This window comes from Scyliorhinus canicula, chromosome 15 (assembly GCF_902713615.1).
Source record: "Scyliorhinus canicula chromosome 15, sScyCan1.1, whole genome shotgun sequence".
NCBI classification, from domain to species: domain Eukaryota; kingdom Metazoa; phylum Chordata; class Chondrichthyes; order Carcharhiniformes; family Scyliorhinidae; genus Scyliorhinus; species Scyliorhinus canicula.
Genome location: NC_052160.1, coordinates 133,870,330 through 133,897,183, shown reverse-complemented (window position 1 = coordinate 133,897,183; position 26,854 = coordinate 133,870,330). Strand labels below are relative to the sequence as shown.

The following is a 26,854-nucleotide window of genomic DNA, read 5'->3' as shown; positions in this document are numbered from 1 at the left end:
GTGCTGACTCACTGTGTACCGTGCTGACTCACTGTGTACCTTGCTGTCTCATTGTGTACCACGCTGACTCACTGTGTACCATGCTGACTCACTGTGTACCGTGCTGACTCACTGTGCACCATCCTGACACACTGTGTACCATGCTGACTCACTGTGTACCATGCTGACTCACTGTGTACCATGCTGACTCACTGTGTACCGTGCTGACTCACTGTGCACCATCCTGACACACTGTGTACCATGCTGACTCACTGTGTACCATGCTGACTCGCTGTGTACCATGCTGACTCACTGTGTACCATGCTGACTCGCTGTGTACCATGCTGTCTCATTGTGTACCATGCTGACTCACTGTGCACCATGCTGGCTCACTGTGTAGCATGCTGACTCACCGTGTACCATGCTGACTCACCGTGTACCATGCTGACTCACTGTGTACCATGCTGACTCACCGTGTACCATGCTGACTCACTGTGTACCATGCTGACTCACTGTGTACCTTGCTGACTCACTGTGTACCGTGCTGACTCACTGTGTACCTTGCTGACTCACTGTGTACCATGTTCTCACACTGTGTACCATGCTGACTCACAGTGTACCGTGCTGACTCACCGTGTACCATGCTGACTCACTGTGTACCATGCTGACTCACAGTGTACCGTGCTGACTCACTGTGCACCATGCTGACTCACTGTGTACCATGCTGACTCACTGTGTACCGTGCTGACTCACTGTGTACCTTGCTGACTCACTGTGTACCATGCTGACTCACTGTGTACCGTGCTGACTCACTGTGTACCATGCTGACTCACTGTGTACCACGCTGTCTCATTGTGTACCACGCTGACTCACTGTGTACCATGCTGACTCACTGTGCACCATCCTGACACACTGTGTACCATGCTGACTCACTGTGTACCATGCTGACTCACTGTGTACCGTGCTGACTCACTGTGTACCTTGCTGACTCACTGTGTACCACGCTGACTCACTGTGTACCGTGCTGACTCACTGTGTACCACGCTGACTCACTGTGTACCATGCTGTCTCACTGTGTACCATGCTGACTCACTGTGTACCATGCTGACTCACTGTGCACCATGCTGACTCACTGTATACCATGCTGACTCACTGTGTACCATGCTGACTCACTGTGTACCACGCTGACTCACTGTGTAACATGCTGACTCACTGTGTACCGTGCTGACTCACTGTGTACCATGCTGACTCACTGTGCACCACGCTGACTCACTGTGTAACATGCTGACTCACTGTGTACCGTGCTGACTCACTGTGTACCATGCTGACTCACTGTGCACCACGCTGACTCACTGTGTACCATGCTGACTCACTGTGCACCATGCTGACTCACTGTGCACCACGCTGACTCACTGTGTACCATGCTGACTCACTGTGTACCACGCTGACTCACTGTGTACCTTGCTGACTCACTGTGCACCACGCTGACTCACTGTGTACCATGCTGACTCACTGTGTACCATGCTGACTCACTGTGTACCATGCTGACTCACTGTGTACCACGCTGACTCACTGTGTAACATGCTGACTCACTGTGTACCATGCTGACTCACTGTGTACCATGCTGACTCGCTGTGTACCATGCTGACTCACTGTGTACCACGCTGACTCACTGTGTAACATGCTGACTCACTGTGTACCACGCTGACTCACTGTGTGCCATGCTGATTCACCGTGTACCGTTCTGACTCACCGTGTACCATGCTGACTCACTGTGTACCATGCTGACTCACTGTGTACCGTGCTGACTCACTGTGTACCATGCTGACTCACTGTGTACCGTGCTGACTCACTGTGTACCATGCTGACTCACTGTGTACCATGCTGTAACACTGTGTACCATGCTGACTAACTGTGCACCATGCTGACTCACTGTGTACCATGCTGACTCACTGTGTACCATGTTCTCACACTGTGTACCATGCTGACTCGCTGTGTACCATGCTGACTCGCTGTGTACCATGCTGACTCACTGTGTGCCTTGCTGACTCACTGTGTGCCATGCTGACTCATTGTGTGCCATGCTGACTCACTGTGTACCATGCTGACTCACTGTGTACCATGCTGACTCACTGTGTACCACGCTGACTCACTGTGTACCATGCTGACTCACTGTGTACCGAACTGACTCACTGTGTACCATGCTGACTCACTGTGTACCTTGCTGATTCACTGTGTACCATGCTGAAACACTGTGTACCATGCTGACTCACTGTGTACCATGCTGACTCACTGTGTACAATGCTGACTCACCGTGTACCATGCTGAAACACTGTGTACCATGCTGACTCACTATGTACCATGCTGACTCACTGTGTACCATGCTGAACCCCTGTGTACCATGCTGACTCACTATGTACCATGCTGACTCACTATGTACCATGCTGACTCACTATGTACCATGTTGACTCACTGTGTACCATGCTGAAACCCTGTGTATCATGCTGAAACACCTGTGTACCATGCTGACTAACTGTGTACCATGCTGACTCACTGTGTCCCGCACTAACTCGCAATGCACCTTGCTGACTCACTGCAGACGATGCTGTCACACTGTGTACCATGCTTATTCCCCATGTACCATACGGACTCACTGTGTACCATGCTGACAGACTGTATACCAAGCTGACTCATCGTGGTCGATGCTGACTCACTGTGTACATTGTTGAATCACTGTGTACCATACTGACATGCAGTGTACATCATTGAATCACTGTGTACCATACTGACTCACTGTGTATATCATTGAATCATTGTGTACCATGCTTACTCACTGTGTATATCATTGAATCACTGTGTACCATACTGACACGCAGTGTATATAATTGAATCACTGTGTACCATACTGACACGCAGTGTACATCATTGACTCACTGTGTATTTCATTGAATCACTGTATATATCATTGAATCACTATGTACCATACTGACACGCAGTGTACATCATTGACTCACTGTGTATATCATTGAATCACAGTGTATATCATTGAATCACTGTGTATATCATTGAATCACTGTGTACCATGCTGACTCACTGTGTATATCATTGAATCACTGTGTACCATGCTGACACGCAGTGTACATCATTGAATCACTGTGTATATCATTGAATCACTGTGTACCATACTGACACGCAGTGTACATCATTGAATCACTGTGTATATCATTGAATCACAGTGTATATCATTGACTCACTGTGTATATCATTGAATCACTGTGTACCATACTGACACACAGTGTACGTCATTGACTCACTGTGTACCATGCTGACTCACTGTGTATATCATTGAATCACTGTGTACCATGCTGACACGCAGTGTACGTCATTGACTCACTGTGTACCATGCTGACTCACTGTGTATATCATTGAATCACTGTGTACCATGCTGACACGCAGTGTACATCATTGAATCACTGTGTATATCATTGAATCACTGTATATCATTGAATCACTGTGTACCATACTGACACGCAGTGTACATCATTGACTCACTGTGTATATCATTGAATCACTGTATATCATTGAATCACTGTGTACCATACTGACACGCAGTGTACATCATTGACTCACTGTGTATATCATTGAACCACTGTGTACCATACTGACACGCAGTGTACATCATTGAATCACTGTGTGCCATGCTGACTCACTGTGCCTTGAACATAATGCGCACATACCAATCTTTCAAATAGCTCAAACGTACTCAATCAACATTAAGTTTCAAAACGTTTGCCACAATGTGCTTCTGCCTCTAGTTTCACAAATGAAATGTACAAATAATTCCGCATTTTCCTCGTAACCACCTTTCTGCTGTGTGTTGCACCAAGACTAAGAGAAGCACAACAGCAGGCAGCACTTGTTGAATTAACTTTATCTACACTTTCCCAACAGAACAATGGGGCAGCAGAGAGGATAACTTGGCAATATACCTCACTTCTCCCATTGCCCATGTTTGTACAAACAACAGAAATAAGGAAATGAAGCAACTTTTGTTTAACTACGATTTCTTTCTTCTTGGTTTGGCTCACCGACAGTCCATTGGATTCACCGTTTATTCCTGGGGGCTCCAGGGCAATCCGGAAGTGTTGGCAACCCATGTGTGTCTCTGTGAGAGGAGGGAGGGAGCATGAGAGAGTGTGAGAAAAAGTGAGAGATCGAGGGTGGGATTCTCCCCTACCCGGCGGGGTGGGCTGTACCGGTGCCGAGGAGTGGCGTGAACCATTCCGGCGTCGGGCCGTCCGGAAGGTGCGGAATCCTCCGCACCTGCGGGGGCTAGGCTGGCACCGACGTGGTTGGCGCTGCGCTAGCTAGCGCCGAAGGGCTTGGCACCACGCCAACCGGCGCCGAAGGGCCTCTGCCGGCTGGCGCAAGTTGGCGCATGCGCAGGAGCGCCAGCGTGTGCTGGCGTCATCCCAGCTCATGCGCAAGGGGGTACTTCTCCGCGCCGGCCATGGCAGACCGTTTACACCGTCCAGCACGGAGGGAAAGAGTGCCCCCACGGCACAGGCCCATCCATGGATCGGTGGGCCCCAATCGGGGGCCAGGCCACCGTGGGACCCTCCGGGGCCAGATACCCCCACTCACCCCCCGAGGACTCTGCAGGCCGCCTGCAGAGCCAGGTCCCGCCAGGTGTATTTTGCGCCGGCGGGACCCGCCGAAAATGGGCAGCCACTCGGCCCATCGCGAGCTGGAGAATCACCCGGGGAGCCGCTGAAAACGGCCCCCGACCAGCGCGCCGCGATTCCCGCCCCCGCCGAAAAACCAGCGCTGGAGAATCCGGCAGCAGGTGTCGGGGCGGGATTCACGCCCCCCCCCCCCCCCCCCCCCGGCGATTCTCCGGCCTGGCGGGGGGGTCGGAGAATCCCGCCCAGAGTGTGAGAGACAGGGAGAGAAACAGTCTGTGAGAGAGACTGAATGTGGGAGAGAGGAAGTGTGGGAGAAGGGGAGTGTATGAGGGTGTGGCAGGGGGTCGGTTCGCTCAGTTGGCTGGACGGCTGGTCCGTGATGTGGAGTGACGGCAGCAGCGTGGGTTCAATCCCCGTACTGACTGAGGTTATCCATGAAGGCCTCGCCTTCTCAACCTTCCCCCTCGCCCAAGGTGTGGTGACCCTCAGGTTAAATCACCAAAGTCGGGAGTCGGTGGGGGGGGGGGGGGGGGGGGGGGGGGGGGGGGGGGGGGGGGGGGGGTAAGTGTGCAAGAGAGGGAGAAAGTGAGGGTGTAAGTATGAGAGTTTGTCTATGTGAGAGTGAGAGAGAGAGAGAGGAGGAGTGTGTGACTGTGTGTATGAGAGAGTGAGAGTGTGAGAGAGAGGAGTGTGTGACTGTGTATGAGAGAGTGAGTGAGAGAGAGAGAGGAGTGTGTGAATGTCAGAGAATGCTTATGAGAGAGTGAGGGAGAGGAGGAGTGTTAGAATGTGAGTATGAGAGAGTGAGAGTGAGAGAGAGAGGAGGAGTGTGTGAATGTGTGTATGAGAGAGTGAAAGTGAGAGTAGAAGAGAGAGAGGAGTGTGTGAATGTCAGAGAATGCTTATGAGAGAGTGAGGGAGAGGAGGAGTGTGAGAATGTGAGTATGAGAGAGTGTATATGAGAGAGTGAGAAAGGGGAAGTGTGAGTTTGAGTATGCGAAAGTTTGTGAATGACAGAATGAGCATGTGAAAGAGAGAGGAGTGTGTGAGTGTGAGCATGATAGAGTGTGTATAAGAGAGGGAGTGTGAGAGGGAGGTGGCATGTAAGATTGTGTGTATGAGTTTGTGTATGGGAGAGAGGGAACTGCGAGAGAAAGGGAATGAGAGAAGGAGTGTGAGAGAAAGGGATGTGAAATAGAGGAGCATGACTGAGAGAATGAGAGGGGGAGTGTGAGTTACAGAGGAACAGAGAGGGGGGTGGGGGAGAGAAACAAAATGCTGTGGAAGCTGTCAATATATGAATCATGTATGAAGGGCTGCTGGAGCTGAGCGAATGGAAAAGCTCCCAGGAGCTGCTACGTTTACTGGAGGAGGAGCAGCAGACCTTAGTGCAGTTGCTGCAGTGCTGCTTTAACCACACGCAGGGTTCAGAATAACATTTCAGAAAAGGGAGAAATTGTGGGGGGAAACGAGCCAGATAGGCTGTTAATCTGATTCAAGGACGTGCCAGTGCTGCTGGAGTTCTTTGACGCTCAAGATCTTGACAAAAGAAAAGGTAGGGTTATCTTATCAATTTGCTGCTCTTAATGAACAGATCTGATTTTCTATTTAATGCATATCTAAAGCGGCAGCGTTGTATCAGTGTCAGTGATCTGCTACTGCGATGAGCCGCAGTGCACACTATCAGAGAGCATTGAGACAGCAAGGCGCAGAAATGAAGCATTTGTTGGGAGTGTTTGTTATATTTAAAGGCCCCTGTGTCTGCCCCATGTACCTTTTGGCATTGCCTGCATTAAACTGCTGGGTGAAAAGGCAGGACCAGTTTCCACGGTGTCAGCATTAGCACAGTATCCACCCCAGCACCTGTTCTGTGGAATGCAACAACCCAGGCTTTCCTGTCTTTCTCTCTCTCTCTCTCTCTCTCTCATTCTCTTGCCTCTCATCTTCCTCTCTCTGCCCCTGCAGTTCTCACCCCTTCTCATTCAGTGTCACCTTCTCTTTCTCTCTCTCTCTCATCCTCTCATGCACTCTTTTCTCCACTTTCATTCTCATTTCCCCACTCTGATTCTCCCCTCTCTCGCAGCCTCTCTCCCTCACATTCTTCCCCATACCTCTCCCTCTCTCCCTTTCTCCCTCTCGCTTGTTCTCGCTCCATCTCTCCCATGAATCTGCCTCTCTCTCTCTCTCTCTCTCTCCCATTCTCTCGCTCGTTCACTCTCTCTCACCTTCCCCCTCTGTCAACCTTTCTATCATTCTCGCTGTCCCCCCTCGTTTACCTGTCTCTCCCTCCCACTCCCTCTCTAACAGGATGGCCTGTACACCTTGTTTGAGCCAACAGTGTTGATGTTAAATGCACAGTGATGACATCACCAAACCCAAGTCTCTGCAAAGAGAAATATTGTCTTGCAAGCCACACTTAAATATTCGACTAACACCAGACCCATTGCTGTCTTCTTTCTTTAAATTTGAATGTAATTTGGAGATTTAATTATGGCGATGTCTAGCCATTGGTGATGATTGTGGACAGCAGGGAACATAGACTAGCCATGGGGAGTTTACTGAGTACTTCCAGGAAAGATTCCAGAGCTTGCTATCCGTGCCTTGTGTCCCACTTTTTCCTTCTGAGAATCCCAAAGATTTCCAGACTTTTTCATGGGAGCCACTCCATCCGGGCGGAGTAAGGGACACACTTGTTGTTACATTGGCTGCAAATTAACCATACACCTACTTTCCATCCGGGCGGAGTAAGGGACACTCTTGTTGTTACATTGGCTGCAAATTGACCATACACCTACTTTCCATCCGGGCGGAGTAAGGGACACTCTTGTTGTTACATTGGCTGCAAATTGACCATACACCTACTTCGTAACTACCAATACATGGTAATAAAATACTGATAAAAGTCAGGTGGAAGCAACCTGTGTGGAGCAGCAGGAACCTCTTGGGCCGAATGGCCTGTTCCTGGAAGGAACAGGCCATTCGGCCCAAGAGGTTCCTGCTGCCCCACACAGGTTGCTTCCACCTGACTTTTATCAGGCCAGTTCCCTTTGTTTTCCAACACGGTCCAATACACAACTCTTGCAACCTATAAAGCTCACGTCATATTAACCTTCCAGGAACAGGCCACTCGGCCCAAGAGGTTCCTGCTGCCCCACACAGGTTGCTTCCACCTGACTTTTATCAGGCCAGTTCCCTTTGTCTTCCAACACGGTCCAATACACAACTCTTGCAACCCATAAAGCTCACGTCATCTTAACCTTCCCATCCAGGCATCATCAAAAAGATCCAAATGGAAGATTGCAGTGCTGTTTAAATCGGTTTTAAATCAGCTTTGGAGTATATTCTGACCTTGGAAACTTTACCTGTGGAGCAACCCCAGATTATGGGCGCTATCTGACCAACAAACAACAAAGTTCATTCAAGCGGCAGGAATGACCCCGCTATCTAACAGCACTCTCTTTGTTTTGGTGACCCAGCAGGGAACAAACCCCCCCCCCCCCCCCCTCCCCACCTCCGAGGCTGCACTAATTTGCATTTCCTGCTCTGAGGAGCTCCACCTAATCTCTTGACACCCCGATCTCTCGACCCTCCCGATGCAGCCTTCCAATGCCCCAATTCACCAATAAGGGGGTCCTCGGGGGCCCCCCCTACACCCCACCTCACACGGACAGGGCACCCCTGTCATGATATGCAGACATGTAGATAATGATACACAGACAGGCAGCTAATGAACACAGAGGACAGGACATGACCAATCAGCAGGCAGGACACTCAGGGGTGGTATCTCACTATAAAAGGCACGAGGCACTCACACTCCGGCTCTTTCCACTGATGAGCATCTACAGAGTGAGTCAGGGTGTATGTACAGTATCACACCTCCAGCACGTGGCTAAGAGCTAGTCTGGTTCAGTCAGACAGAGTAACCACACTTAGCTTAGCAGAGAGTCGAACTCATAGAGAACTGTGCTAACTGTGCTACTGGTTCAATAAATCAGATTGAACTGACTCCAAGGACTGGAGTATCTTTTGGTTAAAGATGCATCCAGTTGCAGACTGTGTTATCCCAGAGTACATAATCCCTAGTACGGGCAAAATGCCAGCCTGGCAATGTCACCTGCCAGTTCAAGCTGGGCATCCTGGCAGTGCCAGGCTTGAAGTGCCAGCATGCCAGGGTGCTCTCCTCCCTGCCTGGATGCCAACCACCCAGGGCCCTCCAAACCCCTGGGAAATGCCCTGGTCACATTTGAAGGGACCAGTACTGAACAGTGCACCCAAAGCCTCAGGTAGACCATGGGAGTGCAGATTAGAGTGAGAGCAATTAATGACTCTAATATGCAGATTTATCAATGGGTGGGATCTAGATCGCGACGTCTCACGAGATCCCGTTAGATCTTGCGAGGCATGGCGAGCCGGGTAAATCCCGGAAGAGGCCACTCCCGGCATCTACCGGCCGTGGGGCACCCTGGCTCGGACAGAACGCGCCAGCAGATCGTGCCCAGTGTCTCAATTAAACCTGCAATTTTCATACATTATTGCAAGTGGATGATGTGGGACGAAATAACAGCCACCCCACTCCGCCCCACTGCGCTGATGGTCGAATCAATGCAGAAATTCATCCCAAGTGCAGGAAAAACCCTTCACATAAAAACTTTGGATACACTGCACTGAACCCTGGGCTGTAACAAACCCACAGGGTCTGATAGTTATAAGCTGCTCGCCTCCTTTATACTTTAGTGGTCCTCTAACCTCAGTTATCAGATTGTTCCCTTGCCATCACTTCTTTCTTCAGCAAGGAGAAAGCAAACGCTTGCTTTTATAGTGTGCCTTTCATGTCTTCAGGGCCTCCTATAGCATTTTCCAGCCATTGAAGTATGATTGAAGTGTGCTCGCTGTTGTAATGTAGGAAACGTAATATAATGAAAATGGTCAATTGATTGTAAATGCAGGCAGTAAGTGGTCATTATTGCAGTGTGGGAATCGTGGCGGCAAAGACATGCACAGCAAGCTCCCACAAGCAACAATAATGACCAGATGATCTGTCTCAGTATTCTTGTTTGATGGTTAAATGTTGGCTCAGAGTGGACCACTGGGCCTTAAGGTGAAAGTTTAGGCCTTGTGTTTAAAACCATGGCGGGTTTAGATGGCATGAATAGAGGGGAACTGTTTTCAGTGCCTGAAGGTTTGACGGGAAGAGGGAGATTTAAGGTGCAGGCAAACAAAAACAGAGCTGATACCAGCATTTGGAATGGTCAGCCTAGTCGGATGGTCGAAGCAGATTCAATAATAGCCTTTAAAGGCAACTTGATTAAATGCTTGAAGCGGAAAGAGCAGGGGGGTGGGACTAACTGGGGCAGTGCAGACAGAATGGGCTGAATGGCCTCTTTCTGTGGCTCCACTGTGCTATGATTCTTTGCCTAGACTGTAGCTACAACCCCCACCTCCCCTGCCCCCTCCTACACCCCCACCAAGTCCAATTGTGAGACTCATTCTCCCCCTGCCTAACCTGAGACTCAGCAGCTGGTATCCCAGTTTCCCTGCCGCAGCCTCTTGCTATTCCTCTGCTCTGACCAGCTGGTGCTTCCCTCTGGTTTCGGCCGGGAAACTGACCGGGGGGCGGGGGGTGGTGCAAGAAATTGTCCAAATCATGCAGGATACATGCTGTCAGGATCTGGGCCTTTTACTGTTACCTTTACCTACTCCACCTTCGCCTGCCATATTCCAATTCCACCCACCCCCGCCTCCCCCCAACATTTCGAATTCCGGCTCCCAAATTAATTAAAGTTCAGTGACTGTTGTTACGTCTGCAAATACAGCCATCACCTTGCGCAAGGAGCCCACAAGCGGCAGTTATGTGTCCATTTGGGGATCGTGCTAGCCTAGTGTGCTGTATTCAAGGATATGACACAAGAGGGAGCAACAGCTTGAGAACGGCATGGTTGGCCAACTTTTTATTGCTTTGGGAGAGAGGAGAGCAAAGGACGGCACTTCAAAAGTATTTCATTGGCTGCAAAGCACTTTGGGACATCCTTAGGTTGTGTAAGGTACTTTTGAAACGTAATCATTTTATTTCCTTTTACTTGCAAAGCAGAAAAAAGTTGCGATGATGTTTAAAGGCACTGAACTTGTAGTATGTGCCCAAACCAGAGATGCTCACCGCTCCACTTCTGCCCCGGTCTCGATGCAGTATCCATTTATTTACTTGTTTATCGACCCTGTCAGCTGAAGTCGATCGGAGTGCTGTTGCAGCCCGTCAAATGAGAAAATGGTTTCTACAGTAAAATGCTGTGCAAAATGTCCTTGGCCGGAAAGCCAAAGGCATCGTAAACTCAATTTTCAATCCTTAAATGTGCAGACAAAAAACGGCTCACTCAGGAAATACGTGAACATGGAATACCGCAGTGAGTATGCAGCCTGACAACGATAAGTAAAATATACTATACAGGTACACTTGCCATCTTCCACAAACTAGACTAACAGTAAGAAGTCTTACAACACCAGGTTAAAGTCCAACAGGCTTGTTTCAAACACGAGTTTTCGGAGCGCTGCCTCTTCCTCAGTTGAATGAAGACGTATGACCTGAGGAAGGAGCAGTGCTCTGAAAGCTAGTGTTTGAAACAGACCTGTTGGACTTTAAACTGGTGTTGTAAGACTGCTTACTGTGCTCACCCCAGTCCAACGCCGGCGTCTCCACATCATACTAGACTAAGATTCAGATAGAGCAATTCGGAGCGAGGAGGGGCTATGCTGCCTGCTCTGCATCGCCCACTGGCCAGAGAGCTCGATGTGTTTGTATTACTCTCCAGGTAAAGGTTAAAGCTATCTCCTGGAGATGGCCTCTCTGCCTGGGATCCATTTGGGCATCTTTGGAAACAAACTAGTTTTCAGACTTGTCAAGCTGCAATTGTGCGGTGTTGAAAAATGAAATGAGAAATGAAAATCGCTTATTGTCGCAAGCAGGCTTCAAATGAGGTTACTGTGAAAAGTCCCTAGTCGCCACATTCCGGCGCCTGTTCGGAGAGGCTGGTACGGGAATTTAACCCGTGCTGCTGGCCTGCCTTGGTCTACTTTAAAAGCCAGCTATTTAGACCACGTGTCTGTGTAGGCACATGGTAACCATAGAATCCCTACAGTGCAGAAGGAGGCCATTCGGCCCATTGGGTCTGCACCGACCCTCCAAACGGGCAAGGTAATTAGAACAGATTCTCTCATTTCTCTTCCCATGCCTTTTCTATCTTTTTCTTACTGTGCCTTTTTACAGTGGAAAGTTAAGGGCGATAAATAAATTCACGTTCTCCCACCCATTACCGCTTCAATTTCCAGCACAAAGTTTAAAGCGGCATGGTGGCACAGTTTAGCACTGCTACCTCACAGCGCCAGGAACCCAGGTTCAATTTTGACCTTGTGTAACTATCTGTGTGGAATCTGCACGATCTCCCCGTGTCTGAGTGGGTTTCCTCCGGGTGCTCCGGTTTCTTCCCACAGTCCAAAGATGCGTAGGTTAGGTGGATTGGCCATGCTAAATTGCCCCTTAGTGTATAACGATGTGTCGGTTAGGTGGGGTTATGGGGTTCTGGAGATAGAGCGGGTAGTGGCCTAGGTGGGGTGCTTTTTCAGAGGGTCGGTGCAGACTCGATGGGCCAAATGGCCTCCTTCTGCACTGTAGGAATTCCAGATTATTTAAGACAAGGTACAGTTTTAAAAAATAGGCTTTCAAGCCATTCCCATCAGATCCTCGCTCTTCCATTGCAGTACATCTGCCTGGGCGTCAAAGTCTATATCCCTCTATTACTCTAGCTGTCCATTAAACTCCATCCTCGTGGAACCTCTTACACTCCCACTGAAGTCCGTTCCCCCCCTCGGTTAAAGATCTTGTACCCGTCTTTGAAATGGAAAGCAAGCCGAATCCAGCTGCTGGTGTTCAAAGCTACACATCTTAGTAAAGGACTTCTGAGTTTGGCAATGGACATTTGTGCAGACCTGGTTTCATGTTACACAGGGAATGTGAAGTTGCTGACGTCTAATATTCAGGGAGATGGAGGTTTCTGCAGGAATTCAACCCTTTGCGGTCAGGGGATTTCCCTTACACGGAGGGAATTTCCTGGAGGAAACGAAAGATGATTAAAGAAAAATCTTTGCAAAATCCAAACAAGCACAGTTCTGCAGGGAACGTACTCTGAAGCACTGACAGGTATACAGACACGTCATGTGCAAAAATTGGCAGCGAGACCTGATACAGAAATAATCCTGGCAGTGCCCAGTGGTAAGCATGTGACTGTATTGTACCTGGGGCAGCTGTGCCCAGTACCGTACTCTACTGCTGGTTAACTAAAAGAGGAATATGTCTCAAGGTGAATTGATCTCCTGGAGGCAGTATGAGAGAGCACCATTGTGTTTCCTTAACTAATGCACGTGGACAAATGGAGATGGGCAAGGTGTGTCATAGAGAACAATGAATAAAGGTGGGCGGCACAGTTGTTTGTACTGCTGCCTCACAGCGCCAGGGACCCAGGTTCAATTCCAGCCTTGGACGACTGTGTGGAATTTGCTCCTTCTCCCCATGTCTGTGTGGGTTTCCTCCGGGTGCTCCGGTTTCCTCCCACAGTCCAAAGATGTGCAGGTGAGGTGAATTGGACATGTTAAATTGCCCCTAGGAGAGGTTTCCGGGTGGGGGATTGGGCGCAGGCAGTTTGTTCTTTCAGAGGGACGGTGTGGAATCGATGGGCCGATTGTCCTCCTTCTGTAGGGATTCCATTTGAATATGAACAAATGTGTTGAAGAAACTCAGCAGATCAGGCAGCATCTGTGCACGGAAAAGGAGTTAACATTTCTGTGGTCGACGAACTGAAGAGAGGTAGAAACATAAATGTTTTTAAGCCAGTAAGGGGGGCGGGGGGGGGGGACAGTGGAGCAGCTCAAGGAACGGCACCTTGTCTTTAGCCTCCGCACTCGACAGCCTTCTGGGCTCAACATTGAGTTCAGCTTTTGATCATAATGTGTTTTTTTTTCCCCTTCATTTTTGTTTCGCTGGGTCGGATCTTTCTCGCATTAGAGTCTCTGTTTCATTCCGATTTAATGCCTCATTTCCCAGGAGAAAACGGTTAAACAGGATAGTAAGAATACTGGTCCGGACTTTTTTCCTTTCTGGGTTGGACATTTGTTTCTTTATTATAACTGTTAACATTCTCTTTTATCATGGCCAATCCACCTAACCTGCACATCTTTGGACTTGTGTTATCAGACATAATTTAAACAGAGGATCCAAAATGGGGTTACGGTGATTGGAATATTGTTTATTGACAATTCCAGGTGTAATTCCAGTTCGAACCTCCAGCACTTTCTCAGATTGAACGGACAGTGCATGCGCCTTAAATTGCAATGAGATCTACCCAGCAGCTGATCCATGCCAAATACAAAAACTTGTGATATAAAGCCAGGGCAAGTTCATATTGATGCATGTTGCTGTTTGTGACTTGATATGAGAGAGCCGAGTGGTTTTTTGGAAAAGGAGGTTTTAGAGGGAAGGCATTTTAATAATATTTAAATTTAGTTCACCTATTCTTCATGGAAAGTGCCTATATCCTTGGGCTGTGAAGGCTGCTACGCTGAAATGAGAAGTTTGGATGTTTCTGTTTAATAATAATCTTCATTATTGTCACAAGTAGGCTTACATTAACACTGCAATGAAGTTACTGTGAAAAGCCCCTGGTCGCCACATTCCAGCGCCTGTTCGGGTACTCTGAGGGAGAATTCAGAATGTCCAATTCACCTAAAAGCACGTCTTTCGGGACCGTGGGAGGAAACCGGAGCACCCGGAGGAAACCCACGCAGACACAGGGAGAACGTGCAGACTCCGCACAGTGACTCAAGCAGGAATTGAACCCGGGACATTAGCGCTGTGAAACAACAGTGCTAACCTCTTGCCGCCTATAGAAGGATGTTAATTGCAGGGAAAGAGCTGATTTGGAAGTTATTGGCCGGAGTTCTCCAGCCATTGCGATTCACTTTTCCCACCGGCAGCACAGCGCCGCCACAGTCAGGGGGGGGGGGGGGGGAGGCGTGCAGCTGGCCGGGGGGGGGGGGGGGGGTGGCTTCCGCGAGGGCTGGGGGGGACTGGTGTGGGGTGACCAGGGGTTGTCCTGTGGGACGGTATTTGGCCGGTCGGGTTCGCGCACGGCCGGCGCCGTGTTTTACGGCGCTACCACTACAGGATGTCACCGTGCGCACGCACGTCACAGACTCAGCCATTCTCCAGAAGTTCTGGTCTGGGTGTTTTATCCGGCACGGTTTCTGGCCCCTCACTGGTCACAGGATCGGTGGGGGTTCGGCGCTGATTTTTGCATCGTAAATCGCCATAGTTCCCACGCCGGCGTCGGAATTAGCTTCCAAAACGGTGAACCCAGCCCTTAGTTACTCCCTAGTTACCCTTGAGAATGGGTGATGGATCTGCTTGAACCGCTGCTGTTTGTGTGGTGTAAGTACATCCTCAATGGGCAGAGATCCAGGGTTTTGACCCACTGACAATGAAGGAATGACAATATATCTCCAATTTGGGACAGCCCGTGACTTGGAAGGGAATTTGGAAATGATGGTGTTCCCGTGCACCGACTGCTTTTTGCCCATCTAGACGGATGGTTTGAGAGGAGCAACCGAAAGATGAACTAAATAAGAATGGAGTGAATAATGTTTGAAGGAATGATGCGAAAATACGAAGTAGGAGCAGGAGCCTGCTCCGCCATTCAATAAGACTGCGGCTGATCGGATTCTAATCTCAACCCCACATTCCTGCCGGCTCCCGATAAACTTTCACCCTCCCCGTTAATCAAGAATATACCTAGTTCAGCCTCAAAGATATTCAAAGAATCTGCTTGCACCGCCCTTTGAGAGAGAGAGGCTCACGACCCTCCTTATAGCTCCTTAATTGGCCTCTTGATTGGGATTAGATAACATTGCAAAGAGCAGGGATCAAAGCTGAGACTATCCATGCTGGATAATTTAAGACCCACACCAACTGGTGTATTCAGCCACTCGGTGCTTTGAATTCACAATCATCAGACAAGGTCAAACTTAAAAGATATGACTGGCGAGGGAAAGGAGGGTTAGAAATCTATTTCTAGTGCGACTGGGACAAATTAGAAAAAATCACACTTACGGCTTTTTGAAAGAAAACAGACTGAGATCTAGGGCAGCATGGTAGCACAGTGGTTAGCACAATTGCTTCACAGCTCCACGGTCCCAGGTTCTATTCCCGGCTGGGTCACTGTCTGTGCGGAGTCTGCACGTTCTCCCCCTGTCTGCGTGGGTTTCCTCCGGGTGCTCCGGATTCCTCCCACAGTCCAAAGATGTGCAGGTTAGGTGGATTGGCCATGATAAATTGCCCTTAGTGTCCAAAATTGCCCTTAGTGTTAGGTGGGGTTATTGGGTTATGGAGGTGTTGGGCTTGGGTAGGGTGCTCTTTCCAAGAGCCGGTGCAGACTCGATGCGCCGAATGGCCTCCTTCTGCACTGTAAATTCTATGATTCTATGGCTTCTATGATTCTAGTCGAGTTCAGATTATGGCTAATGGTAAATAATGGCTGACTTGCTGACGTAGTTTCTGAGTTTTTGTTCCTTCCCAAATTGAGATGCTCTGGAATGAATCACTGCTGCCTAATGATTGGAGGCCAAGGCTTGATGTTATTCTTTCATTCAGAAATAGTACGGATTAATGGTTATTGGATACATTCTTCCCAGAGCTAATAATTAGCTTAATTGTGGTGACAATGTGATGTACTGACCCTGTGCGACGGACTCAATACGGATCAACAGCGCATTGCGGAGTAGCTGAAATAATGGAACAGGCTCACATCATTTCCCTCTATTATTTTACCAGAGCCTTAACATAAAAGAGATCATTTCTAATTTGACATAGTCAATGGAGGAATGTCATATCAAGTGTAATTCCTAAGTCACCGATGTGGAGGCATATGGTGGACAACTGGTTCGGCCATCCATCGCCAAATCCAGTTGGACCTCATCAAGCACTATCGAACCTGCTCGCTATGGCCTCTTATATCGAAACGTAGAAAATAGGAACAGAAGGAGGCCATTCAACCCTTTGAGCTTCTACTGCCCTTCATTATGATCATGGCTGATCATCCAACTCAATAGCCTAATCATGCCTTCCCGCCCCCCCCCCCCCCATATTGTTTGATCCCCTTCGCCCCAAATGCTATATCTAACTCCTTCCTGAAATCATACAATGTTTTGGCCTCAACTATTTCGTGTGGTAACAAATTCCACAGGCTCACCACTCTATGGGAGAAGAGATTTCTCCTCATCTCTGTCCTAAATGGTATACCCTGTATCCTCAGACTATGTCCCCTGGTTCTGAACATGTCCACCATCTGGAACATCCTTCTTGCATCTGCCCTATGGGATACTGTTAGAATTGCATAGGTTTCCATGAGATCCCCCCTCATTCTTCTTAATTACAGCGAATTCAATCCTAATTGACTCAGACTCCTCATATGTTTGTCCTGCCATCCCAGAATTCAATCTGGTAAACCTTTGCTGCACTCCCTCTACAGGAAGAACATCCTTCCTCAGATAAGGAGACGGAAACTGCACACAATATTTAAGGTGTGACCTCACCAAGGCCCTGTAGAATTGCACCAAGACATCCCTGCTCCTGTACTCAAATCAACTCGCTATGAAGGCCAATATACCATTTGCCTTATTTACCCCTACTGCCTCTGCATGCTTATCTTAAGCAACTGGTGTACGAGCACACCCAAGTCTCGTTTCAAATTCCTCTCTCCTAATTTATGGCCATTCAGAAAATAGCCGACCTCCGTTTTTGCTACCAAAGTGGGTAACCTCACATTTATCCACATTATACTGCATCTGTCATGCATTTATCCACTCATTCAACTTGTCCAAAACACACTGCATCCTCCTCACAGCTCACCCTCCCACCCAACGTTGTGTCATCTGCAAATTTGGAGATATAACAGTTTGTTCCCCCATCTAAATCATTAATATATATTGTGTATAGCTGGGGTCCCAGCACCGATCCCTTCAGTACCCCACTAGTCACCGCCTGCCAATTTGAAAAGGACCCATTAATTCCTACCCTTTGTTTCCTGTCTGCCAACCCGTTATCAAACCATCTCAGTACACTACCCCTAATCCCATGCGCTTAAATTTTACACACCAATCTCTTAGGCGGAACTTTGGCAAAAGCCTTCTGAAAGTCTAAATAAACCACATCCACTGGTTCCCCCGCATCAACTACCAGTTACATCCTCAAAGTATTCCAGTCGATTGTTCAAGCATGATTTCCGCTTCAGGGTGGGCCCCCCTCCCCCCCCCCCCTCCCCCCCCCCCCCCCCCCCCCCCCCCCCCCGGCCCAGTTGAGGCCCAAAGTGCTCATGGTGGCACTGCCACTACTGCCGATTGGCCAGTTCTGATTGGTCTACAGCTCTATGAGGTGCCATTTCCCCTGGGAGATGGACAGAAATCCAAGGTCGGAATCGAACCCGGGTCCCTGGCTGTGGTAACCACTGTGCCGCCCCACGACTCTCTGAGATAGCTCTGCTCCTCCAATTCTGACCTCTTGGACACTCGATTTTTGCACCACCAAGATCTCTGTGTCTCACCAAAGCCGCTTGCTAGTTTATTCCCACTTTCATTCTCTCGCCTTCTGGCAGCCATGCATCCAGGTAACTGGGTCTTAAGCTCCGGAATTCACTCCCTCAATCTCTGCGCCGTTTCTTCCTTCCTTCAAAGCTCCTTAAAAGCAACCTCTGACAATGTTTTTGCTACCTGCTCCTTATGTGAGTCGGTATTAGATTTTGCTGGATGGCACCACCATGATGCACCTTGAGATGCTTTTGTTCTGAGGCAATGGACTAATTGGGGATGTGCAAAAGGCTTTGCAAATTGCCTTTTGCGGTTTGAACAAACCGAGGCTCAAACAGAACCGGGCTGATTTTCAAAACACAGAGAGCTCTGCCTATTGCAAATGACAACTCATACTGTATAAGTAAATTTTAGCCAGACGTATTACGCTAAATAAATCTTTCTCTGCTTACTCAGCTTTCTAATGTCTCCCTTCTGACACAAAAAATCCCTTATTTCCTGATCATGTGCCTCACAAACAGAACATCAAATTTGCAGAATAATGGCCATCCAATAGACTCCCAGTTCAGATTATCATTTTATAAGAGAAAGCTTTCTAATGAGGAAAGGGTTATGAGATTGTATCAATCACCAGTCCCGACAGATGGGACACAATTCTCCTGTCTCTGATTGCTGTTAGGGGAAAAGATTGAAATTAAGTGTTATTATCTGGTTTTAATTTAGTGCCTGCTCTTATAAATCCAGTCACAGCAGATATTATGAAATAACTACAATTTAGGTTGCTCGGACAATCCTTTCCCGAAACAGTGCGGCAGTTACGTGTTCGAGAATCATGCAATGGTTACAGCACAGACGGAGGCCTTTTGGCCCATTGTGTCCATACCAGCCCTCTGCAAAATGACTCAGCTCGCCCCATCCATCTTGCCAGACACGCTGCAAATTTCTTCCCTTCAGGTGCTTCTCCAATTCCCTTTTGCAAGCCACAGTTGTATCAGTCTCCACCACCCTCATTTTCGACCCTTCTGCCAATGGGAACATTTTGTCTCCACCTCCTCTGTCTCAGCCCCTCATGATTCTGAGCCCTTCTCTCTCAGATTTCTCCAAGCAGACCATTCCCAGCTTCCCCAATCTATCCAAGTAAGTGAAATCCCTCATCCCCAGGCCCATTCTGGCGGATCTTTATTGTGCCCTCTACGAAACCTTCAAATTCTTCCTGAAGTGCCGGTGCCTAAAACGCGAGGCAATCCTCCAGCAGAAGCAGAATCAGTGCTTTATAAATGGCCACCGCAACTTGCTTGCTCTTTAACTCTCTGCCTTTAGTTATGAAGCCCAGAATCCCAAATGTGCTGTTAAGCACTTTCTCAACATCCCTGCGACACCTTCAATAGTTTGTGCAAATATAGACCAATAATTCAATCTTCCACAACGTTCATATGATTGGTTGAGTTTGACAGCCTTGCCTTCAGGTATCTAGACCCTAAGCTCAGGGTTCCCAACCTAAACCTCCCGCCTCTCTGTCATTTTTTTTTCAGACGCTCCTTAAAACCAACTCTTTGGTATTGGTCAATCACCCTGGTGTCTCCTTATGCAGTTTGCCATCAAATGTTGCTTTATAGTGCTCTAGAATCACTGGACAGATTACAACCTTGAAGGCATTACCATAAAAGGGCAGCACGGTAGCATTGCGGATAGCACAATTGCTTCACAGTTCCAGGATCCCAGGTTCGATTCCGGCTTGGAACACTGTCTGTGTGGAGTCTGCATATCCTCCCCGTGTGTGCGTGGGTTTCCTCCGGGTGCTCCGGTTTCCTTCCACAGTCCAAAGATGTGCAGGTTAGGTGGATTGGCCATGATAAATTGCCCTTAGTGTCCAAAATTGCCCTTAGTGTTGGGTGGGGTTACTCGGTTATGGGGATAGGGTGGAGGTGTTGACCTTGGGTAGGGTGCTCTTTCCAAGAGCCAGTGCAGACTCGATGGGCCGGTTGGCCTCCTTCTGTACTGTAAATTCTATGATAATAAATCCAAGGTGTTGTTGTTCCTGTTGATTAACAGTATCAATTTAAAACTGAACGGTCAAATATTCAAAATCTTGGAGGCCCCATTAACTCTATTTGGGGATTTAAAAACAAAATGGATGTTCTTGTTAAAAACCAAGAGTCAATTTGAAGTTTCATTGCTGGAAGAAACCAGTCATCTAGAAGAGAGAGAAAGTCTGGCTGAATTTTCCAAGAAGCAATATTAATTATTATAGTTCCTACAGGGATATGAAATTCAAAAGGAAAGAACAAAGAGCAGGCTTGAAAGTTTGATGTAAAGGATTAGCTTAATCTTTGAAGTTATCTTTTCATTATCTCATCTGTTTGATTTCTGACTCTTAAGTGTATAACTGTTGCATGTCAATTCTGAGCACCATACTTAATGAAGGATGCAAAGGCGTTAGAGAAAAGATTTATGAGAATGGTTGCAGGGATGAAACACTTCAGTTACGTGGATAGATTGGAGAAGCTGGGCCTGTCCTCAGTAGAGAAGAGATGGTTGAGAAGAGGTCTGATAGAGGTTCGAGGTGTCTAAGCGGAATAGATAGGGAGAAACTGTTGCTGGTCAGGATGTGTTTGCTGTTAAGAGATACAGGACCTGCAGCATCGGGAACCCAACTTACCCTTTATTGGACGGCAGATAATGAGGCTGCTACTGCCCGGGAGATTGCTTCAGAGGGTGCTCCGTAGACACCTACAGAATCGGGATCTCCCAATTTCTGTAAATCATCCATCAGCAGACGATCCAGCAGAAGGTTCCCGTACCAGCCTCCCCGAATGTGGCGACGAGGGGCTTTTCACAGTAACTTCATTTGAAGCCTACTCGTAACAATAAGTCATTTCATTTCCTTCCCAGTCAATCTGCCACCTCCTGTTTCCCATCTCCACTGAACGCGAAGACCAGCCCTCACGTCTGCCTTTAAGCAAGAACAAATCATTTGGCATAATGTGAAACTAGTACCTCCTGCATCAGGTGCGTGACTGAGCTGATGAAGGAGCTGCGCTCCGAAAGCTAGTGATTCCAAATAAACCTGTTGGACTTTAACCTGGTGTTGTGAGACTTCTTACTGTGCCCACCCTAGTCCAACGCCGGCATCTCCACATTGTGAGATTACTCATCCTTGACTGCGAAACCAGAGGTTCAGGCTAATGCCCCGGGAACATGGGTTCGAATCCCATCACGGTACCTGGTGCAATTTAAATTCAATGATCAATCTGGAATATAAAGCTAGTCTCGGTAATGGTGACCATGCCAACCATCGCCATTTCCTGTAAAAACCTATCTGGTTCACTCATGTCCTTTAGAGAAGGAAATCTGCCATCCTTACCTGGCCTGGCCTACGTGTGACTCCAGACCCACAGCTCTTAAATTCCCTCTGAAATGGACTAGCAAGTCACTAAGTTCAAGGCCAATTGGGCATGAGTAACAAACACCAGTGACACTCACATCTGAAGAAAGAATTTTTTTTATACTATACTAATAAAGAAAATTATTTTCTTAGTTGGGTGGTGTGAATGTGGAACTTGCAACTACATAGAATAGTTAAGAGGAAAGGAATAGATGCGCGCGCTTAAATGGAAGTTAGAAAATGCGGGCTGATTAATAAGGGGATCAGGGGTTATGGGGAGAAGGCAGGAGAATGGGGATGAGAAAATATCAGCCATGATTGAATTTTGGAGCAGACTCGATGGGCCAAATGGCCTAATTCTGATCCTATGTCTTATGGTCTTATGGGAAAGGTGATTAGAAAGGTATGGTGATAATATGTAATAATTATCTGTATTTTCAAATTACATTGCTGCACCTTGTTTCCAACAAAGCAGGAAGTATCCCATTCAGGAGGTCCTTAACAGGTTATTTTGGAAGACTTGCTTACTGAGAAAGGCCCATTTGCAATGGTTTTACTGACCCTGATTAAGCAGCCAGCTCCTGTGTGTCTCCATTGTTCATCGGTAATGACATTTGTTGATGAACTCTGTTAGATATAAATGCGGCTGAGGATTCAAGAGATTAATGAGCCACAGGAAGCTCTATCTGGGTTCAATCTTAGTTGTTCCTCCCTGATGAGATGAGAACTGTTGAAATCAATTCTATCATAAGCAATGATGGAAGCAAACGAAAAAGTTTCATTGGTTTTTGAAGAAAGTAGGGACTTGGGAAAGGCTGAAAAAGTGGGAGTGACGGGGAGTTGATCCCTGAGATAGGGATCGGCTTGTTGGGCATTTTTCGGCTTCTAAACAATCCGATTCAAACCGCGGCAACATACTTTGGCTTTTCTTTTTTTCCTGTCGTAGGAGGAAGGCTAACATATTTAATAGTTTACTTAATGCAGTTATCCTAAGGGACATCAGCAGAACTTTATACAATGATACTAATCCAATTAGTGACCAATTAAGCACACAGTCCACATCTAAACCCCAGGAAGCACATCTGTTCTGCTCTTAGTACAACACATATAATCCTATCATGAAACAGCACCAACAGGCAGCACGGTGACGCAATGGTTAGCATTGTTGCCCCATAGCGCCGAGGTCCCAGGTCCGATCCCAGCTCTGGGTCATTGTCCGTGTGGAGTTTGCACATTCTCCCCGTGTTTGTGTGGGTTTCGCCCCCACAATCCAAAGATGTGCAGGGTAGGTGGATTGGCCACGCAAAATTGCCCCTTAATTGGAAAAAAAATTAATTGGGTACTCCAGATTTATCAAAAAAAAGCAAAACAAAAAGAAACAGCACCAACAAATTATCTTAAATATCAGCCATGATTGAATGGCAGAGCAGAATCGATGGACCGAGTGGCCAAATTCTCCTCCTATGTCTTATGGTCTTATGCTCTGTCATCATTGCCTTGCTTGAGGCATGATGCATGGCACAGAGCGATAATGAATGTTAAAAATGCAAAGAAAGTGTCAGCTACAACTATCTCCAGCTCTCTTCAGTTTCTTAATAACCAGAGGATCTTTATCTCCTGCCCTGGATTTGAATACATGTACCAGAGTTCATGGTGTGGTGCTTTGCTTTCACTGCACTCCCTTTAGAAAATGAAGGGACCATTCAACTCAGCCTGTGTTAGAATTGACTCTTGTTCAAGGAAGTCCAATGTTTCACTTTTAGTGGCAAAATTGGAGTAAGCCAGCTTCTCTATTATTATTGAATCAAAAGGAAGAAAGCCTTGCATTTATTTAGCACATTTCATGACCGTTGAACTATCCCAAAGTGCTTTGCAGCCAATGAAATACTTTTGAAATGTAGTCGCTAATGTAGAAAACATGGCAGCCAATATGTGCACAGCAAGATCCCACAAAAAGGCAATGTGATGATGACCAGATCATCTATTTTAGTGACGTTGATTGAGGGAATAATATTGGACAGAACCCGACTCTTTTTCAAAATAGTGCCATGGGATCTTTTGCACCGATCTGAGAGGGCAGTTAGGGCCTCAGTTCAATGTCTCCTCTGAACAAGTGGTCATATAGATAAAGGGGCCTGACTCCATTGCAAGCAAGGCAAGGAGATTGCCCTCCATGAGATACTACAGTCAGTGCAAAGATTGAACCTACATTGTTAGCATCATTCTGCACCACACTCTAGCCATCCAGCCAACAAAATTAACTGACCCCCAAAACATCAGGCTGTATTTTGATGGTATCCCTCCGTGGCCTCAACTTCCCCCCATCTCCCCCAGTACCACCATCCGTGGGGCGGCATTTTTACTGCCCATCCCTAATTGTCCTTGAGAAGGTGGCAATTTCTTTAATAATCAATGTTCTCTCCACCCCGCAAGTTCCCAACGATTGGATACATTTTCATCCACTCGGTCATGTCTGCTGTATCTTCCTATCTTAATCCCCTTGCCTGCCCAAACCCCCGCGCCCCTTCTGTTGCAATGTTTGTGGCAATGCTGGCACCTCCACATCAGACAGTTGTGGGTTTAATTTCCACTCCAGGGAGCTAAATAGAAAATGTAGGCTGATATCACGGTGAACTGTGGGATGCTGAACTGTTGAAGTTGCTGTCTTTTGAGTGACACATTAAACCAAAGCTCCATCTGCCCTCTGAAATGAATGTAAAATATACCATTGCACTAATTGAAGAAGAACGGAAGGGGAGAGGGGATTGGTTCTCCTGGTCGACATCTAGCCCTAAACCAACAGCTAAAACAGACATGTTAATTTATTTCATTGAGGGACCTTGCTTGTATCCTCCACTTTATAAAGTGCTTAATTAACTGTAAAGCTCTTGGGGATATCCTGCAGTTGTGAAAGATGCCATTTATAATTGTAGGTCTCTCTGCCTTTCAAAAATCAATCACTTGGAGTCTCTACTCCCCAAAACCTTCCTCCTTTATCCCCTTTAGTCTTCCAGCATTCTTTTTTTTTAACAGACAATTTTATTGAGGTATTTTTGGCATTGTAAACAGTAACAATATACATTAGTGTGCAGATACCAATTACAAAAAACATAGTGCAAGTAACAGTACCACTCTCGCAGATAGACCCACCTATTCTTCCCCCCTACTCTACACTATTCCACCCCCCCACCCCCGGCTGACGATTAGTTCCCCGCGATGAAGTCGATGAATGGTTGCCACCTCCGGGCGAACCCCGATAGTGATCCTCGTAAGGCGAACTTGATTTTTTTCCAAGCCGAGAAAGCTTGCCATGTCCGACAGCCATACTTCGGTCTTTGGGGGCTTTGAGTCCCTCCAGGCCAACAGTATTCATCGCTGGGCTATCAGGGAAGCAAAGGCCACAACGTCAGCCTCTATCCCCTCCTGTACTCCCGGGTCTTCTGACACCCCAAAAATCGCCACCTCCAGACTCATCGCCACCCTTGTTTCCAGTACCCGGGATATGACGTCCGCAAATCTAGTCTTCCAGCATTCTGTCTGCTCTTCCTTTGTAAAGAGCTTTGACAAGTCCATCTGTACAAGAGCAGTGCTCCAGGAAGACAAGTTAACATTGTTACCATTGATCACAAAAAAAAAATCAAGGGGCTATTTCTGCGCAGATAGCTGCATTGTTCTGATATCAGTGATGGCTCTGTACTATTGTCTACTGGCAAACAGGAGATTACAATTCTAAAATCCGATCAACGCTTTAATTTTAGATAAAGCTTTGGTTCTGCAGCCTTGAGGAACTTGTGAGGGAACTGTCGAAGAAATTATAAGGCAACACTTAGAGTTTTCACCAAAGGTCCTTTAATTAACCACGAAGTTCGTTGGGGGGGGGGGGTGGTTGGAGAGACCGCAGTCATTCCAAATGTCCCCGCTTTACAGAGGTAAAGGCAGGCAATTTATATGATACAGTCAGCAATATCTAGGACAGAAAGCATTCTTTAGATTAGCAAGAGACAGAAAAATGAGCAGGCCGGAGTTAGATTTTAATAACAGGCCTTGGGTTCCTTGCCTAAGAAAAATAATAATTGTATGCTGTCAGCAAAACAATGTGCAGCTGTACGCTTGTTTTCATTGTATGACCTTCTGACTATTTCATACAGAACTTCTTGACTGAAATAAGGCTAAATATCCAACATGCTTTGCCAAGTGCCTATTTCCATGAGTATAGTCAAGCAGTTGGTTAAAATAAATACAGGGTTTTAAGGCAACTAATCCGCTAACTAAGGTCCTTTCTACATTTTACTATTCTACTATTTCTGAATTATTAATCAATCCAGGGGCCAAGATCAGGGATGGAGGTGCTGGGCGCTGGATAACCCAGGTGCCGGCCAGCATGCCAATATTGCAGCCTCGCTCCCACTGCTGGCTATTTTAAGTGAGGTGAGTTTGGGGACTGGCAGAGCTGCCACCCCCATGAGGCGAGTTTGGCTCATTGAGAGTTTGTTAAAGGCACTGAAATGGGGCCAACTGGGGGTTTCCCAAGCAGCCTCCAGTTCCGACCACAGAGCGAGTGAAGTGTAGTTAAAATGTCTGGAGCTGGGGACCAATTGTAGGCAAGTGGACCAGCGCTGCAGGCAGGCCTACATGGCTCTCCCGGCCTACCTGGGTGCAAGTGCAGCCTAAAGTCACCCCGTAAAGGGGCTACCCCCCCCCCCCCCGCCTGGAGTTAACGACTGTGATTAAATGCATCTCTGGGCCCCCGCGCTCCAGCCGACACACCCATCCTTGTGACTCATGGCCTTCCTGCACCAACTAGAAAGCAGGAAGAATGACCCAATCGGGTGATGTTTGATTGTCACCCAAACAAATTTTCTTTCCCCACATTTTCAGTAGTTTTGTATCTGGTAAAGAGGGAGATGTTCAACGAAAATGACAAAAGAAACCCTAGTCGGAACTTTCCAGCTGTTCACATCGGCGGGATCTTTGGCTCCACGGACGATGCATCCCCGCCATGGGCTTTGTGGTGATATGAGTGGGAGCACTGCCATTGGTGCAGAGCATTGGTTTCCCATTGGCTCTGGCTGGTCATGTGCCTCTCGTCTGATTGGCTGGAACTAGTCATGTGACTGCTCACCAATTGGTGGAGAGGCTAGTAGACCCCGCCTCTGAGGCGGGGTATAAGTACCCAGGTTTCCCG

General features: G+C 47.6%; 1 protein-coding gene across 2 annotated transcripts in view; it reads left to right on the top strand.

Annotated features, from left to right (window-relative positions):
* Nucleotides 1-6,053: 6,053 nt before the first annotated feature.
* Nucleotides 6,054-26,854, top strand: part of cntn2 (contactin 2) — a 196,378-nt gene continuing 175,577 nt past the window's right edge. Inside the window, exon 1 of one of the 2 annotated variants that reach the window (XM_038820060.1) lies at nucleotides 6,054-6,219. The gene's annotated coding sequence lies outside the window, so the exon portion shown is untranslated. The remainder of the gene's footprint in view (nucleotides 6,220-26,854) is intronic. The other variant, XM_038820061.1, reaches the window with a different exon arrangement.